This window comes from Rhipicephalus microplus, chromosome X (assembly GCF_043290135.1).
Source record: "Rhipicephalus microplus isolate Deutch F79 chromosome X, USDA_Rmic, whole genome shotgun sequence".
Lineage (NCBI taxonomy): Eukaryota > Metazoa > Arthropoda > Arachnida > Ixodida > Ixodidae > Rhipicephalus > Rhipicephalus microplus.
In genome coordinates, this window is record NC_134710.1 from 272,840,624 (window position 1) to 272,859,312 (window position 18,689).

The following is an 18,689-nucleotide window of genomic DNA, read 5'->3' on the forward strand; positions in this document are numbered from 1 at the left end:
GTGGCCCAGCTACGCAAAATTGAGTGCGCTATACCAGACATGTGGCTCTTCGTTCTTATAGAAAACTGTGCCAGAAGATAGTGCCATATCACTTCCGTATAAAAGTTTCATCCCTTCCGTATGAAAATAAAGAACCACTTTTTGATGGAGTAAGCTGGCATTCACTTTTGCGTACCTTGGCCACAGCTAGCGTGGTCCATTTTAATTTTGGGGCACTAGTACATTTTCTCAGTTTTAAGCATTTGCCTTTTATTTTCCTCTCTTGCGCCCACACTGCATATCCGGTGCTTAAAATCAAGACATGAGAATAACGTATTAGCAGCAGCATTTGCGGCTACGCATGGCCTACTAAAGTGCTTTCGGCCTACAGGTGCGACTCCCACCTTCTTTCTACATTATTTTGTTTTATGCCGCTACTGCTGCTGCTTCTAGAGTTTTGTGCAACTTCGTGATGCCTACGTGCGCTGAACTTGCAAAACGTTTAAAAGTGTTAGAAAATGTGCTGCTGCGTAAAACTGGTTTGGTTGTTGAGGATGTTTCTCGCGTTAAATCTTGGATGGATGCTGACCCTGACCAGGCAATAGAAAAATTGAAAAAAAAAGAAATCGAGGAAATGAAAACTTGTATGAATTTCCTCAGTGAAACAATAGAAAAGCTCAAAGCGGAACAGAATCATTTGCTTGCTCAAAACAAGACTTTGAATGCTCGAAATAATAAGAAATAAAGAATTGCTGAGATGGAATAATATTCCCGTAAGAATAACGTATAAATTGAAGGAGTTTCATTCACTCAGGGTGAAAGTTGCCTAGCAATTCTTAAGAGCATCGGTAACAAAATTCAATGCCCTCTTTCTGACGTTGACATAGTTCATCGCGTACCCTCGAACTCGAATACAAAAAATCTAACAGCACGCTTTTGTTCCCAATCAAAGAAACCTCAATTCCTAAGCAAGGCACGGAAAACACGGCTGCAGACAAGCGATCTTGGTTTTTCAGGAAAGGATGTGTGGCCCGTATATGTAAATGATCACCTGACCCAACAGAACAAGAAAATTTTGTGATGGCCCTTTGCCTGAAAAAAGAAAAAAAATGGCAATTTTTGTGGACGGATGATTGTCAGATCAAGGCCCGCAAAAGAGCTAACAGCCGCGTATTTCGAATTCGAGATGAAGCTGACTTAAGCGTATTCTCGAACTAAGCTAATCTCGTATATTGACGTTACCATGCCTTACATTGATACTGGTAACCTGCATTCTTTATAATCTCAGACGTATATTTCGATTATTCATTTTAATCCGCGCAGCCTACGCAACCACTTCGATGATTTTCACACCCTATTTCGCAGTTTACTCTTTCTGTTTTCGATCATCTGTGTTTCAGAGATTTCGCTTACCGACTCCGATAAAAATTTGTTTTGCTTTCCGAACTACAACGCAGAGTACAACCAATGTGCATCCTCGTGCCACGGGGGTGCCGCGATATTCACATTTAACAATGTTAGCTACAAACGTAGAACAGACCTGGTACTTGATGTACCCGATTGTGAAGCAGTTTGGATAGAATGTGATAGTCCTGATTTCAATAGCAACTCACGCAAGATAGTATTCGGCTGCATATACTGTTCACCCAGCTCTTCCATGGCTAACTTTTGCTCTGCTCTTGACGCCTTGCTTCATTCACTCACGCAAGAAAACAAAAATATAGTCATCATGGTTGACATCAACATCAATATTTTGGATCAGTCAAGCTCTAGTCAATACAAAAACACCTTTCTTGGGTATGGTCTCGACTCCCATTTAAACGAACCCACTCGCTGTGTGGCTAACACATATGGTACTTGAATTGATCATGTCTTAACGAATCTTCTGACCCCTTTTGAGGCTTTTATCACCCGCGCAACTATTACGGACCACTTTCCTGTAGCACTTCGCTTTTATCGCGTGGCTATTCCTACAACTACTTGTTTCTCCAAGTCAATCTTGGACAAGAAAAAGTTTACTCATTCAATAGGCGCAATAAACTGGTCCCACGTTACCTCTTGCACGGACTCTGAGACAGCTTATAGAGAATTTTCTTCCCTTATATCTGATGCTATACCTTCTTCGACCTCAACAGTTTTAAGCCGAAAAAAGCACGCATAACCCCAGAACCCTCGGTTAAAACCGGGAATTCTCGCCTGTGTACGAAAAAAAGACAATCTATAGAGAAAATCTAAGAAAAAACCTTATAATATGACTTTGAGGGAACGTTGCAAAAAGTACAGCTATACATTAAACCTCATATTAAAAAGTGAAACGAAATTACAATGAAAATATAATAATGCAAGCAATACGGGAAAGCAGTGGCGTATACTTTACCTTTTTAAATAAAAATAAAGCAGCAGCTTGTATCACTGAATTATGTCACGAGGGTAAGGCCTTTCAAACTTCCGATGCCATTGATAATGCTTTCAGCCAGTACTTTTCCAGTATCAGCGCTAAATCCGGCCAATCATGTCTCAACGACAAACGGCGTCCATTGCAATCTTTTTATGTTTTTCCAACCTGCCCAGCTGAAGTTCGGAACACCATATTTAGTTGGAAAACAACTAGCACTGGATTTGACAACACATCTGCCAGACACATGAAGGACATTGTTGATGTCATCGCCCCTATTTTTGCCCATATCGTTAACTTAATCTTTAAGCACTCTGTCTTTCCTTCCGAATAAAAAAAAGCATGATAGTGCCTGTTCACAAGAAAAGTGATAAGTCACTCATAAACAATTATAGGCCCATCGCTATCATTCCCTTTTTCAGTGAGGTTGTTGAAAAATTATATTCCGCCCGCCTTACAAAATACCTCGAAAAATATCGGCTCTTGTCGCACCATCAATTTGGGTTTCGTCAAGGGCTTTCCACCAATATAGCACTAGTTGCTCTTACTGAAAATATCAGAAACACAATTGATGACGGAAAATATTTTGGATCAGACTTCATTGACTTCAGTCAAGCCTTTGATTTTATGGATCACGCTATTCTTTTGAACAAGCTCTCTTCCTATGGTATAACTGGTTCACTCCGGAAGGCCGCTTGACACCCCTGCCAAACAGCTGCAGTTTCCAGAAGACTGCGGCTTTTCTACGGATCCGAGTGCCTGTGCTGACACACCTGAGCTTTCCAGGCCATTCGGGACATCGTCATCGTCAGAGACATTGTTCTTATCAAGCAACAAAAGCGGCAATAGCGAAAGTCAGTGGTTTAGTGGGCGTGGAGGCAGCACAACTGTGGCAATGGCTTACGAGCTTCGCTTTCACGTTATACAGTTCGTCTTGTTCTGGCTCCCCGCAGGGGCGCCTGTGAAAGCAGGCGTTTGGTGTGTAGCGAAACCACGGACTCGAGCTAACGGGGGAGTTTCTACTCCCTCCCACGCCTAGCCGTGCGTGGCTTTGCCGTGTCCGGGGAAAAGGGGATCCTGGGGGTTGAGCCGACGCTGGGTGATTGGACCGTTAAGGCCCCCCGGCAGAGGCAACACACCTCTTTGGCCCCGGCTTCACGTAGACGGCACCCCTGGGCTGACCCACCCAGGGGAAATCGGCAGTCGCCTTTTCCTATCTCTCTCTCCCTACATCTTCGTCTTTCTTACTTTTTTAGCTTTCCTGTCTACTTCTCTCTTCTGCTTACTTCCAATTTTCTCGGCGGCAAGGGTTAACCCTGTGCAAATAGCCTACCTTGGCCTAGGCGCATTGGGTTATAGCAGGGTTGTACGGCTGACGTCTGCATGCTTTCGGCATCCGCAAACTTGCAGCGTCCCCTCGTTGGGCTCCGTGGTGGGTGGCCGCCAACGCTGCTGAACAACATACAATTAGCATGCAGAAAGCATTCCCTTTACTTAGGGATCGTGCCTCCTCAAAGCGGGTACGCACCGAAGATGTTAATTTTTTCATCCGGCCGAGACAAATGTTTCCTCATTTCCACGTTATACACTGCGAAAAAACTAACAAGCAAGCCAGAACTGTATCCCCCTTCGTTGTGGCTAGATGCTTAACCGAAACTCTCGGTGCTGGGTACAAGGTTACCAAAATGGCCAGCGGTGATCTACTCCTTGAATTACGTGACAAAGACCAATTCGATAAACTGAACACCCTCACAACGTTTGGAGACACACCCATCAGTATTACGCCACACAGGTCCATGAACTCATCTCGCGGGGTCGTATCGGACGCAGATTTGCTTGACCTGACCGAAGCTGAACTTCAGGAAGGATGGAAGAGCCAGAACGTGACAAACGTGCAGCGTATTAAGATAAGAAGAGATCAAAAAGAAATACCAACCAAACACTTAGTACTTACCTTTGCTTCGAGCGATTTGCCGGAAACCATTCAGACTGGGTATACAAAGACATCCGTGAGGCCATATATTCCCAACCCCCGCCGTTGCTTCCAATGTCAGAGATATGGCCACGGCTCGCAAAGCTGTCGTGGCCGGAAAACTTGTGCTCTGTGTGGAGTCGTGGGCCATGCCTCTGACAACTGCGAAGCACCTGCACACTGTGTGAACTGTGGTGGTAATCATGCTGCGTACTCGCGTTCCTGTTCTTTCTGGAAAAAAGAAAAAGATATCATCACTTTAAAAATAAAAGAAAACATTACATCTAAAGAAGCAAGAAAAAGAGTCTCGCCATTTTATGGCCCCACATATGCTGATGCGGCGCGCCAGGGGGCAGTGTCGCACCAGCCTTCGCCACTCCTTCGGCCTGCGCAGAGCGAGCCATTGGCTGTGGCGCCTGCCCCCAAGGCGGCAGTAGCTGAGTCTACTCCGCCTACTATTGAAGAGAGACCAGAGACTCCAGGGTCCTCGGGTTTCAAGGCCTCACCTCGCCAGGCGAGGCCCAAGCTTCGAAAAACCAGCTCGCATGAGCGGGCATCCAGTGCCTCCGAGGAGGCAATGGATACGGCGGCACCCCTTGTGCCAAAAGAATGGCGCGGCTCTCTGGAGCGCGCCACGAGAACTAAAAAGCGCATAACAGGGCCTCATAATAGCCCTGTTATTTGAGCTCGACCTTTCAGCTTAAACAAGTCACTCCCTTAACGTACACACAGCACTACTTTACTTCCAATATGGAAACACAAATTATACATTGGAACGTCAGAGGACTGCTCAAGAACCTCGACGACGTCCAAGAGCTTTTATACAAACACTCACCTCAAGTGCTGTGTGTACAGGAAACACACCTAAAATCCTCCAATACAAATTTTTTACGTGCTTACGTCATATACCGTAAGGACCGAGATTATGCTGTTGCGTCATCCGGTGGCGTAGCCATTATTATTAACCAAGGAGTAGCGTGTACATATTTACCACTCCAGACATCCCTTGAGGCAGTGGCTGTTCGAGCGGTACTTTTAAACAAACTCGTCACCATCTGCTCTTTGTATGTACCTCCCCACCACCGTCTTGAAAGACGTGAATTTCAGTCTTTAATAGACTAACTGCCTGAACCCTATTTGCTTCTTGGGGACCTAAATGCACATAGTGGACTGTGGGGCGATTCTCGCTGTGATGCACGAGGTCGTCTCATTGAACAATTTCTCTTCTCTTCCGGTGCCTGTTTGTTGAATAGAAAAGAGCCAACATACTATAACGTTGCCAACAAAACTTACTCGTCTATAGACCTCAGCATCGTATCACCTTCACTCCTACCCTTACTGAAATGGAAAATCATAAATAATCTATATGGAAGTGACCATTTTCCTGTAGTGTTGAGTTCACAAACAACATATGAATGTCCTCTGCATGTTCCCAAATGGCTGATAAACAAAGCAGACTTGGAACAGTTCCACAACACTACACGTTTGAGTTGAACAGACATATGTAGGTTAAACATAGATGAAGCTGTGCAGTACTTCACAGCTTTTCTAACTGACGCAGCAGCAAGGTGCATACCGCAAACATCTGGAATGCCCGGCAAACGACACGTCCCATGGTAGAACACAGAGTGTCGTAATGCGCGAAAGGAACAGAACAGGGCATGGAGATTGCTTCGTAACTCACCAACAGCCGAAAATCTTGACACCTTCAAGAAAATAAAGTCTCAAGGAAGGAGAACGCGTCGGCAGGCCAGAAGAGAAAGCTGGCAGAAGTTTTTGTCAGGGATCAATTCATACACACAGGAGGCTAAAGTCTGGAACATGGTCGGTAGGATAGCAGGGAAACAAGTACACACACTTCCACTCGTAAACACTCAAGGTGATACCTTGGAAGATCAGGCAAACTTCCTCGGTGCACACTTCGAACAGGTGTCCAGCTCGTCCCACTATACTGACACTTTCCAAAAATACAGAACAAGAATAGAAAAGCAGAAACTCGAACACAACTGCACTAGATACGAGGCATATAACCAAGCTTTCAGTCTAGCGGAGCTCCGAACATCTCTAAACTCCTGCAGTACTTCTGCCCCAGGTTCTGACCGTGTGGTGTATGAAATGTTAAAAAACCTACCAGCCGAAACACGAAAAACCTTACTTCGTTTGTACAATGCTATCTGGTTTTCTGGCACTATCCCTACCTCCCGGAAAGAGGCTATTATTATTCTCATTTTGAAAGAGGGCAAGGACCCTTCTTTAGCTTCAAGTTATAGGCCTATTGCACTTACAAGCTGCTTGTGCAAAGTATTCGAAAAAATGATAAACTGCCGACTTGTACATATCCTTGAAACAAACAATTTGCTCGACCCATTTCAGTGCGGGTTTCGAGAAAGTAGATCCACCACAGACCACCTTGTTCGTATCGAGGCACAGATCAGAGACGCCTCCGCCCATAAACAATGTTTTTTCTCTGTGTTCCTCGATATCGAAAAGGCTTATGATACAACATGGCGTTTCGGAATTCTGAGAGACCTGTCCCACCTTGGTGTGCACGGAAGAATGTTTCATATAATCGAAAGTTACCTGTCAAACCGGACATTCCGTGTCCGAGTGGGCACGGTTCTTTCCCAAACATTTGTTCAGGAAACAGGCGTGCCACAAGGTGGTGTACTTAGCTGCACACTTTTTCTCATAAAAATGAATTCCTTGCGCTTGACCATCCCTCGCAATATGTTTTATTGCACATATGTCGATGACGTCCAGCTTGGCTTTAGGTCTTGCAATCTGGCATTGTGTGAGCGGCAGGTTCAGTTAGGTTTAAACAAGCTCTCCAAATGGGCAGAGGAAAACGGATTCCGACTGAACCCACAAAAAAGCATGTGTGTTTTGTTCTCTCGAAAGAGAGGCATGCACTCGGAACCTGACATTCGACTGAACGGGCAACGTCTGTCCGTCAAAGCCGAGCATAAATTCTTAGGCTTAATCTTGGACAAGTTGACCTTCGTACCGCACATCAAGTATTTAAAAACAAAATGTTTAAAAGCCATGAATGTTATAAAAGTGTTGTCACGCACTACTTGGGGTAGTGATAGGCAATGCCTCATGAATCTGTATCGAAGCCTCATTCGCACCCGCTTAGATTATGGGGCCGTTGTTTATCAGTTTGCAACTCAAAGTGCTCTGAAGATGCTGGACCCCGTGCACCATTTGGGCATCCGCCTTTCTACGGGTGCTTTTCGCACCAGCCCTGTAGAAAGCCTTTACGTTGAGTCAAATGAATGGTCGCTTAATCTACAGAGAACTTACATGTCCTTTGTATATTTTCTTAAGGTGAAAGCAGACAAGAAGCACCCCTCGTACTCTACCGTTAATGATCTGTCGAGCTCCATTCTGTTTCAAAACAGGCCTTCGATGAGGCAGCCCTTCTCAGTTCGCCTGAAGTGTCTAGCTGAAGAAACTGAAGTGTCACTTGAACACAGTTTAATGGCTCCTGTAGCATACCCGCCGCCGTGGCAGTGGCAGACTATAGACTGCGATGTGTCTTTCCTAGAAGTTACAAAACATGCGCCTATTGCCCATATTCGAACATACTTTCTGGAACTTCAACACAAATACACACGTCCTGAGTTCTTCACAGATTCCTCCAAGACTAACTCCTCTGTGTCCTACGCTGCTGTCGGCCCATCCTTTTCGGATGCTGGCCCTCTACATCCAGGCACAAGTATCTTCACAGCGGAAGCTTACGCGATACTTGTGGCAGCTAAACACATCAAACAATTACAAATACAAAAAGCAGTAATTTATACAGACTCCCTCAGTGTGGTAACGGCTCTGCACAGTCTTAAAAAACAAAAAAACCCGGTCCTTGTCTCACTTTACTCCAATTTGTGCACACTCTACACACTCAACCAACATGTTGTAGTGTGCTGGGTGCCAGGGCACCGTGAGATCCAAGGCAACGTGAGGGCGGATCAGCTCGCTGCATCCGTCCATGAAAGCACTGCCCCTACACCCATATTAATCCCGGCCCTTGATCTTAAGCCGTCTCCCAAACGAAACCTCAGGGACTACTGGCAGAGCAAGTGGGATACACACACACAAAACAAACTACACGTTATCAAGCCACACCTTGGCCATTGGCCACCAGTATCAAAATCACGTCTAACAGAGGTAACACTAACAAGACTCAGGATAGGACACACATACACGACACACACACATCTTTTGTCCGGTGGTGATCCACCATTGTGTGATAAATGTGGTGAGGCATTAACAGTTTTTTACGTTTTAATTCAATGTAAACAGACACTCTAAGAAGACAACACTTTCCATTACCCTACCGACAACATATACCTTTACACCCTGCAATGGTCGTTGGTAGGGAACCGCTTTTTAGTAATGAATCATTGTTAGCGTTTTTAAAAGAAATTCATAATTTTCATATTATATACCCGGGAATTCCGTAGCACAACCTCTCCAGAGAGGTTTTTGCTGCGGTGGCTACACAGGAAAGCACTTGCCTCATGGCCCTTGGACGCAAGGGTGTAAACGAGTGAGGTACTTGTGCTAATGCCATACATGTCCACCATCGTTTTTCATTATCACCAACTTTTGTCACCTATTCACACCACCCACACCTTTTACGGCATGGTCATGATTTTATTACTTGTATGTTTTTACCCGCCTTACTGCGAGGAATTTTATGGCCCTTATACAGCCGCTAATCACAATCATTGTCCACATTCTTTGTCCCATGAACTGGCACTCTTTGGCCATCAAATGGCCCTTGCGCCAAAAAACACCATATATCATGATGATCATCATCGTCTTGTTCTGGCTGCCGCTTGTGGTTCACTCCGGAAGGCCGGTTGACACCCCTGCCTAACAGCTGCAGTTTCCAGAAGACTGCGGCTTTTCTACGGATCTGAGTGCCTGCGCTGACACACCTGAGCTTTCCAGGCCATTCGGGACATCGTCATCGTCAGAGACATTGTTCTTATCAAGCAACAAAAGCGGCAATAGCGAACGTCAGTGGTTTAGTGGGCGTGGAGGCAGCACAACTGTGGCAATGGCTTACGAGCTTCGCTTTCACGTTATACAGGTTGGTGAAACCGATTCATTATATGCTAAGAAGACAAGTAACCGTTGTTTACTGCTGCTTTCACGCCCACAGGTGTTATACGTCTTGTCGCGAGAGTGTACTAACGCCCTTTGCTCGCTACTTTTGGGTTGCGGTGACGTTGAAGCAAACCCAGGGCCTCCAAAAAAGACCCCTGGGCCACTAGATGATGTCGAGAACAACACAGCTTCTTCTGATGCACGTCATAAAGAAGTTATGGCAATGCTTTCTAAGATAAGTGCCCGCTGTGATTCATCTGCCGTTGAGCAGTCCAATTTGGCAAAGGCGATCGACGAGGTGAAAGCCAACCAGCAACTTGTGGCGAGCAAGTTATGCGAGATTGAAAGGCGGCTTTCGACGGTTGAACTGCGGACTAACTCGGTTGTGGACATTGAGAAGGAATCGCAGGTCATGAATGAAGCTGTCGACAGCATCACTCAAACAAATGACGCATTGGTGTCCCGTCTAAACGACCTCGAGGACAGAGCCCGAAGGTGCAACTTCGTGTTTTTCGGTATGCCCGATAAAAATGAGACCTGGCAAGCTACTGAAGAGGCACTTACCAACTTGCTCTCTAGTAGACTAGGCGCCGAGTTCGACCCGAATGCAGTAGAAAAGGCCCATCGTTCAGGTGGTCCATATATACGTGAGAAAACTCGACCAGTGATAGTAAAATTTGCAAGCCTTAAATTAAGCAAAAAAGCTTGTGCTGGCACGTCGATCTAAGTTGAGAAGTCATAAAGTCTCTGTATCGGAGGACTACTGTCAAGCTACAAGAACAGCGCGCAAGATGCTGCACAATTATGCAAAATCATTGCCTGGCCGACCCACTTTTCAGCTTTGTTACGACAAGCTCGTTGTTAACCACAGAAACTATTGTTATGATGCTTCCGCGGGCATTGTTCGCGAGACTACTGCGCATTCTCGCAGTAATGGCAGTGAATCCCGCATTGAAAATGGGGCGCGCTCAACTTCCGATCACAGCCATGACCTTCACGCACGTTTATTGCCTGATGCCGCACTTTTGTCACGTGCGCGGACATCTAATGCCTCCTCATAACAATCAGCAAGGGGAAGTGGCAGTATCGTATCACGTCCTATTTTGGTGCTCTACACGAACATCCGTAGAATAATGGGAAAGCAGGACGCTTTTGACGCTTTTGTCGATTCTTGTGAAGCCGACGTGATTGCCGTGACCGAGACTTGAATGAATGCTCATGTTTGCGATAACGAAATTTTTACTACTTCCAAATCGTTGAACATTTACCGCCGCGATAGAGATGGAAGACAAGGTGGTGGTACTTTGCTTGCCATTTCGAAGCGTTTCAAGTCCTTTCTTATAAACGTGACGTCTACATTGGAAGTGATATGGTGCGGGTTGGTTGTGAATAATAAAACGCTTGTTCTTGGCGTCTGTTACCGCCCTCCAGATACAGACATCAGCTTTGTTCAGGAGTTTCACGATAACATTAATGAAATTACAATGCGGTACCCATTTTCTTCGATAACTATTCTTGGTGACTTCAACTATCCTACCATAATGTGGGCGTCGTCGTTACCAGACGTCGTACCATTTTCTTCAAATGGCTAATGTTTTCTCGATACTTGCAACCTGTTTATTTTACGCAGATGGTGAATAACCCAACTCGCGTCACCAATTCTTCATCGCACATTCTTGACTTGATTCTTACAACAATGCCCGACAACATTCATGCACTAAACTCACTTCCTGGTCTCAGCGATCACTGTCTGCTACATTTTTACATACGCAACAGCATGCCAACTGCTACTAAGAAACGCAAGGTTATCTATAACTACAATGCTGCAAACTTTGAGGCAATCAACAACAAACTCTCTCTATTTTACGACACTTATCTACATGACTTTGATAATAGAACCGTGCAGGAAAATTGGGATCTGTTTGTTAACAAAATCTACGAACTTACTCGTACCTTTGTTCCCTTAAAGTCTATACCTGTGAGCTCTTGCTCACCCTGGTACAATGCATACCTAAAGTGACTTTCTAACAAAAAGAAACGCTTGTTTCGTGCTGCGAAACTCCAGAGTACGGAGAAACGCTGGCGCTCCTACGAGAGTGCTGCGTGAGTTTTCTCGTCAGCAGTTTCGGATGCTAAGGCTAACTTTCTATCTAACACTCTGCCATCAATGCTTGTCAGCAACCCTAGACAGTTTTGGAAAACTATTACAAATACCAACGACAGTGAAATTGTACTTGTTGACTCGGACGGCCTTCCCGTATCTTCCGAGATGTGTGCAGCACGTCTGAACGAAAATTTTGTCCGGAACTTTTCAGTGTCGTCCACTTCTGCTACCGTCTCTTTACCAGCGCGCAACTACCCATCAACGTCTGTTATAGTGACTGAGGCCCATGGAATTGTAAAACTAATTGAATCACTCAGAATATCCTCTGCTTGTGGTGTTGACAACATAAACGCAAGAATCCTTAAAGAAACTAAGCATGCCTCATCTATGTTCCTGTGTAAAATATTCTAACAGTCTTTGAATGAAGGTGTGGGGCCACGCGTTTGGAAAGAGGCAAAGATGGTTCCGCTACACAAATCAGGAAACAAGCATTCTGTTACTAATTACCGACCTATTTCACTTACTTCTATACCATGCAACTTTTGGAGCACATAATCTTCTCTTACTTGGTCAACTTTCTAGAATCAAAATCGTTCTTTAGCACGTCACAGCATAGATTTAGGAAGTCATTCTCATGTGAAACACAATTGCTTTGTTTTACCCATTCGTTACATATCATCCTAGATCGGAGTTCACTGGTCGACTGCATTTTTTTAGACTTTTCGAAGGCTTTTGACAAGATTAATCATCACCTACTACTATATAAGCTTAGGACCCTTAATATTGATGGCGGCATTCTTGCTTGGATCGAGTTTTTCCTAATTAATTGCTCACAATTCGTTGTTGCTAACAACTACAGCTCACCCTCTTCTCCCGTTACTTCTGGTGTGCCCCAGGGTTCTGTGTTGGGCCCTTTACTATTCCTTATTTATATTAACGATTTACCCGATGTTGTAACTTCTTCGATTCACCTTTTCGCCGATGACTGCGTTGTTTACAGTGAAATTTCATCTAACTTTGACGCTAGTTCTTTGCAAAGTGACATTAATAATATTGCCAGCTGGTGTAGAACTTCGCACATGGACCTCAACACTAACAAATGTAAAGCTTCACGTATCTCACGAACTACCGGACCCCCTGCTAACTACATCCTAAATGACGTTGATCTAGAGTCTGTAAATTCGTATAAATACTTTGGGATTCATATAACATCTGACTTGAACTGAAAACATCATATTACCTATGGTATTAACAATAGCAACCGTATGCTAGGGTACCTACGACGCAACTTTAGCCGTGCCCCTCAAGCCGTGAAACTAACCATGTATAAAACACTAGTTCGTCCAAAACTTGAATATGCATGCTCCATTTCGGATCCTTTTCAACTGAACTTGACTCACTCGCTTGAAATGATACAGAATAACGCAGCACGCTTCATTCTATCTAACTACCATCGCACTAGCAGTATTACGTCAATGAAACACAACCTTTCACTACAGTTACTCGAATCACGTCGCAAAGAATCTCGTCTCATACTTTTTCACAAGGTATTCAATCATCCACTTTTGAAAGCTCAGTTCATTACCACTCCTGCCTATTACTCAGCTCGTTTAGATCATCAACATAAGGTACACGTCATTAGCTGCCGCACTAACACTTTTCATCATTCCTTCGTCCCACGCACATCCAACGACTGGAACCACCTTCCCTCGGACATGGTTTCCATGTCAAATCATGACTTGTTTTCTTCCACAATACTGGAGTACTTACGTGATGACGCGTGAAGTGTATATTGTACATTTATATTATTGTATTCTGTTTTCCCTATGTTTCTGATGGTACTTATACATCCAGTGTATTGCCTAACATCAAATTTACATGTCTTGTAATCTTTATCACTTTGATGTCACTATGTTTCTCTTGTTCATAGCTTATTATTTTCTTGTACCCCACTCCCCTCTGTAAAGCTATGTGCGATTGAGGTAAAATAAATGAAATGAAATGAACTGGTCCACCACGAGATTTCATTTCTAGTTACTTACTGAATCGCACACAAGTTGTATCCACTTCAGGCGTACTTTCATGCTCAAAATCTACCAATGTAGGGGTCCCACAAGGATCAATATTAGGTCCTCTTACACAAATGACCTGACAGACTGTTTATCTTCTCACACAGAATCCTTGCGTTACGCAGACGACACCACCATATTTAGTGCTCACGACTCCATTCCTGAATGCAGGAACAGCGCAACCTACAAGTAGTTACTTCTTAACTACGGAGGCGAAAAAACAGCGCTCCATTTATGCCCTAAACTCCCAGCTAAACAGCGATATTCAGAGCGTCATTAATTGGTGCCTCAACAACAAGCTTGATATTAATTTCTATAAAACAAAATTTGTTATTTTCAGTTCTAGGTAAAAAAAGCGAGATAATGCACTCCCGGTGCATGTTAATAACTATATATAAAATTTTTCCGTGTGAAAAATGCACACTTCTCTGTGTAAAACTTGATTGTTTTTTGAACCTAAACCATCATATTCAGTTAACAAAAAAAAACCGCCTATGGTATTCGTGTTCTGCTCAGAGCCCGCCACTTTTTTACACTTCCTACACTGTCTGCTCTTTATTTCACCTTCATTCACAGTCATTTAAAGTATATTATGGAATCTTGAGGACTCACGTATGAAACTTATGTAAGCCCGCTAGCGCATATTCAAAAACAGGCTCTCCGCATAATAACGCACAGTGATTATCATGCGCATTCAGCTCCACTGTTTTAATCACTAAATATTCTTCCTATTGCAAATATGATCGTCTGTAAATTATCTGTAATTGCCTACTGCCTGGTACATAATCCGGATCTTTTATGTATTGTAGGCAATAAAATTACCACTTCCTCTAGTATTACACGTTTCTCTTTCCAAAACAATATCTTATTACCCAAGGCGCGCACTAATTATGGACTAAAAACAGTGAGCTTCTTCGCCATCAAGGTATGAAAATCTCTGACTTTAGAGACTAAAACCTCTCCCTCATTAAATGCCTCTAAACATTCTGTTCGCCTTTACATGAATTCTTCTTTAAGCTTCTGACTTATACACGTGTAGTTACTATCGTTGTCTTTTTTGTCATACATTTTCACGTTTTTTAAATCCATTTCTATTTCTTTTTTCTCCTGAAATATTTGTTAGTGTTTATTTCTAACGATTGCTTCGTTTGCGCTGTATTAGCTTCACTTTTTAAATTCCCTTTTCTGTGTACCTAATGTTAAATATTCTCTATGTTATTGCATACCATAATGCCTATTTTATTATTTTATACGCACATTCATGCTTCTTTTACGCGATCCTGCTCTTGTTTTTCTTTTTTTGTATTTTATAACAAGAGTTCCCATTGCAGTGTTTACACTAAGGGACCTCTTTCTGTATACTTCTCTTCATATGTAACCCCCCACCCAATTATGCTCAATAAACTGAAACTGAAACAATAGAGGCGCATTAGATGCCGTTCGATCTCTATATAGAACGTGTACTTTCTTACACTGCGTCTTTTGCCTACTTTTTGCACAATCCTTGTTCTTCGTGAAATTGTGGCATGTTCAGGCGAGATCAGACAAAGTCCATCGGTCGATACAGGCGCTGTGAGCGTTTTACTTGAACGGGCTTCGGCACGGCAATAAAAATAGGCGTGGTAGCTCCCACTGACTGAACCCGCTTCCCAAAGAAAACAGCTGGCTGCGTGTATGAACACAGTTCTTCGGTGCTCCAATTCATCACCTATGTGAGAATGTACCCGAGTTGAACTGGATACGTCGTTTTTTAATTAAAATGAATCTTTATTTACAACATTGTTTGGTTCCCACTTGTTTCAGCAATAACTTCCTTTCCAACCATCCAGACTTCTTTGAATTGTTCACATTTAAACTGCGCTAGTGTGATACTAATGTAATCGGTAATTTCCTACTGTAAAAAAAAAGAAAAATTCATTTTCGCAACACAGATTTCTTGAAATATAAACTACAGAAAGACTTCAGCACATAGAAAAAAAACTCGGCTGTCTTTTTTATGTCAAGTGAGATTTTTGTATACCGAATTTGATTTGTACAATTGGTCAGTATGAACTTGAGTGAAATGACGAGATGTACTGCTTCTGCTACCCGGGTATTCGACATTCGTTGACAGTGTACCTGAAAACAGAGCGAACCCTCCGGAAAGCGTCTTAACGCCGGCATTGTGAATGCCTCGTAGTCATGTGCAGAATCGATTTGAGTGCCCCTTTGCTTCGAGCTGATGATTTATTGACCTGCTGACTTTTCGCCTGTTAGCTTCCATGATACGAGCACTGCCATCGGTGGCGCAACCGCTCCATGAAGCCGTAAGTCCCGAGTTAAAAACCCGAATCAGAATACATTTTTTTCGTCAGCTGGGAAATTTTCTTTTTGCGAAACTCTCACAGGTTTATTTTCTCGTAACTTCGGTTTACAACAGAGGAGGATGACAGTTTTTCTCAGTCGAGAATTACGACGAGGCAAACTGTCGAGTTGAAAGATTTCAATGTCATTTTTGCTATCGCAATTTCCTCTATACTTCGTTTTATACAACAGTTGCAATGCTGTGGAGGCTAACGAGACTTCATGCAAAGATTGCCTTCGCACTAAGAAAGTGTGTACGATGAATTTTCCATCTGAGACATGATTTCGTTTCCTCTTTTGGCGTAGAAATCAATGAAAATGCTTTGTGCCTCGGAGATAAAGATACGGCTGTCTATAAATAGTGCTAAACCACTTCGCGTGTCTTTGTTCTCATTTCTTGTTGCAGTTTTCCCGACGCTGTGCGTGCGCGTTCGGGCTCGTCTCAAATGAGCGTTTACAACGATGAAAGCCAAGCGCGAGACGTGCGTATATAGTCACACATATTGTGGACCAAAGTTCTTACATAGCTTCCTCAGCGTCGCACCTGACGCAGTATAGATTATTCTCGCGGCCGCCTTTATAGGACAGGACATGGATCAACATTGGTAGCCACGTCCATCCGCTTGAGAATGCGCATACAGATCTCACCATGGGAGCGAAAGATGACTCTTCCTAGATGGTGGTCGAACTTTAATGCCATCAATACTGGCTATTGTCAAACGCTGTATCTATAGAAAAGCCGAAAGGAGCAAGCAAGTGGACAAAAATGTGGGACCTTGCAAATGTCGTGCAGCAGACGATGCTCACCCAAAAGGTCTGTAATTGTATACACCAGCATAAGACCCTGACAGAAGGCGCCAATAATCCTAAACGTTTCCTGCATGTGACAAAGTTCGCGCCCACGTTAGAGGAAAGTGAGCGAAGAAGTGGGAGGAAGCGCCTCTCGCCATAGGCAGCATACAAACACAAAAGGCGCTAGAGGCACCCGTGACTCGCACCGACACGGAAATTGCAGTCACTTGCAAATTTATAAGTCGCGATGAAAAGCTTACATGTATTAAACATGGCTGGCGCCACCACCGCTGCTGTCTGAGAACAGCTTTTCCAATGAAACCTTTTTCTTTTTTTTTTTCTGCTCAGCTGCATATATTTGGATCGATATACTAAACTGAAGTGGTATTACGCAAGATCACAGCGCGCCATTCCAAATGAGCGCAAAACAAGTGTTTGTGTGGCTGCGTGTTTGTTTGTTTTGGGGGGGGGCACAAATACATGCATCATTGGGCGTACGCGAATCCTGCTACCTGCACGGTTACCTGCTACTGCTACCTGCTACCTGAATCCTGTACGGGTTTCCTGCTACCTTAACAACACGACTGAACAACGCGACCGAGATGATCGCATTTCTGCAGGAGCAAACCACAACTTGCGGGTTTGCACAACGAAAGACGGATGTTTGCGAAATTCGGCCAAAACTGCGAAGTGACTTAGCTTCACCCCATTTTTCTGTCGGGGCTGTTATTCACAACGGGGTTGACTGCACGTCGTATATACGTTTTCCGCCTCTGTCGTCTACCTGAGTATAAATAGGAGGTTGTTAAAATAAGAGGTGCTCGAAAGCTTTGAGAGCTTCCTTGAAAAAAAAAAATGCCATATACACACGGTGAAAAATATGTTAGAGGAGCTTGCTTGAAAAGATGGGGTAACCCACGAATCGTCCATACACATCTGCTACCATTGTATATGACGAAACACCGTTGTTATATACACAATACATTGACAATGTTTATTTACTTACATTTGGAGGTACTACATACATTTTGATGAACTATATACATTATATATAACATTATATACAAGAGAGGTGCTACTATGTGAAGTACAAGAAGGGCGTCCCTTGAGGGGCTCGGAGATTAGTTCCCCTTTAAAGATGATTGCTTTAGGACGCATGAACTATACAGCTTATATATACACAAGAGATGGCCCCGCCACTGTGGTCAAGTGGCTAAGGTACTCGGCTGCTGACCCGCAAGTTGCGGTATCGAATCCTAGCTGTGGCGGCTGCATTTTCGATGGAGGCGAAAATTCTTTAGGCATGTGTACTCAGATTTGGGTGCACGTTACAGAACCCCACGTCTCTCATAATCATATGGTGATTTTGGGACGTTAAACCCACATATAAATATTACTCAAGAGATGCTGTTTTACATAGTACAAGAAGGGAGTTCTTCCGTGAGCTCGGCTGCTCGTTTCCCTCCAAATATAAGTAATTGTTGACCAGTAGAGCATGTTCCCAAGGGGTCATCGATGATGAAACGTAATGGAAAGTTCGAGGAGGCAACATTAATACAGGTGCCTCTGATGGCGGTGGGAGATCGGCTTTCGGACGATAGGCATCAGAGAGCGTAGCGTGACCTGGTCATGTTGTTGTCGAACCACAAGAGGTTGCATACCTTGCAGCTGTGGTCTGATGTAATGGGTGGTCTGCCCATATGACCGGAGCCAGCCAAGTCTCAGGGAGAAGTCGAGCAGAGTAGCTGGCGCTGATAACAGGAACGCTTACTTGCACTTTTACATACGGACGGTAACGGGATACCACATGAATGTAGTAGCATCATGGAAGCTCTCGATGGAAGCTTCTCTGGAGCGTCTCAATGCTCGAGGTTTAAGCCTTTGTCTTCCCAAGATTCTCTGCAAAACAAAAACAAAACA